General features: G+C 27.3%; 1 pseudogene; it reads right to left on the bottom strand.

The window, feature by feature from the left end:
* Window positions 1-1,264: 1,264 nt before the first annotated feature.
* LOC108686816 overlaps window positions 1,265-1,510 on the bottom strand; it is a 1,474-nt pseudogene continuing 1,228 nt past the window's right edge.

Below are 1,510 nucleotides of genomic sequence, written 5' to 3'. Positions count from 1 at the left end.
TATATATATATATAAAGGAAATATATTCAATATCTTAAAATTCCAAACTATAAAAAGAGAAATAGTTCAAGTTGTTGACTGTTCAAAAAATTTAATTATTAGTAAATTAAAGATGACGTTTTTTTAATTTGCATAAACGGTTATAAGTTGAAGATATATTGCATTTACATTTTAAACAATGCATTTTATTATTGCTATTGTTAAAAAATTTATAATTTTTTACGAAAATTCTTTATAACATTACAGATAACATAATATATAGTATTACTGACGATATTTAAGGATGTCAAATATTTATTAAGGGCTAATATGTTATTCTAGGGTTAAATTCTTTTTTTAATAATTTGTGAAATATTCCCGCAATACAAAAATTAAAATAAAGAAAATAAAGAAAAAAATATTTTTTAGTTACAAAAAATGTACATTCTGTGTACACACGTTGTCATTTGTGATCCAAAGATGAACTTATGCCAATTAAAGGATACGCACGAATTGAGGCCGGTAACGCACAAAACTTGTTCTCTAGATGCCAAACTTTTTTTAAGAATACCATAAAAAAGAGACCGGTATTTGTGGGTGCTCTTAGTATTTCAAAGAAAAGAAAAGTGTAGAACACGAATGATCTAAAGATGTGTATTAAGGGTTAAGATAGAAAATTTCGTTGACGGGCAGTTTGAAAAATTTGTTGTATATACAATTCTAAAATATTGCATGATCAAGCTCGGACTAAAATTTCTTTTTTTTAAAACAATAAATTATCTTACATTTAATAATAAATAAACTAATTATAGAGGCATATTAACATCTTAAAATATTAAAGCGATCTTGAATCTCTAAAGTCTTGAATCAAAACAAATTATGAATACTATCTAAAGACTGAGTAAATGAAAATTATAATATATATCATAAATACATATATTAAGTTCAAATGTATGTCATAAATTTTCGTTACAAAAAAAATGTAACTGTAACAGTAACACAATTACATTTTTTTATAACGGAAACGAATTTTACAGTTACCAATAAGTTATCAAAAAAAATAACTTATAACTATAACTTCGTTACAAGTAACGAGTTATTTCCATTCCCTGCTATAGGGTAGCTTTGTATGCTCGTGTCATAAATGATTTCCTTACCCAGTTATAGCAAATTTGCTACAAACATGCTTGACATATGTTATAAACAAGCAATCATGGGCAATTATATCAGCTATAACAATTTCCCAGGCCACAATGACATGCCAGAATATTTGAAAAAAATGTTCTCAAAAGATGTCTACGAAGTAATATCCTCGATATGGTGGTAATATGGGATGGGATTCATTGAGAGGCAATATGATATCGAGAGTATGCGATATAAGAGATATTGACATGAATACAATTATCGCTGCGAAGCAATATACTGCAACGTACTGTATTAGCGAAATGTTTATGAAAAACGCAATTTATGTAAATGTCATGTATGTACACACACACACACACACACACACACACACACACACACACACACA

This window comes from Atta colombica, unplaced genomic scaffold (assembly GCF_001594045.1).
Source record: "Atta colombica isolate Treedump-2 unplaced genomic scaffold, Acol1.0 scaffold190, whole genome shotgun sequence".
Taxonomy (NCBI): Eukaryota; Metazoa; Arthropoda; class Insecta; order Hymenoptera; family Formicidae; genus Atta; species Atta colombica.
Note: the sequence above shows the minus strand (reverse complement) of the source record. Positions and strands in the feature narration are given on the sequence as shown.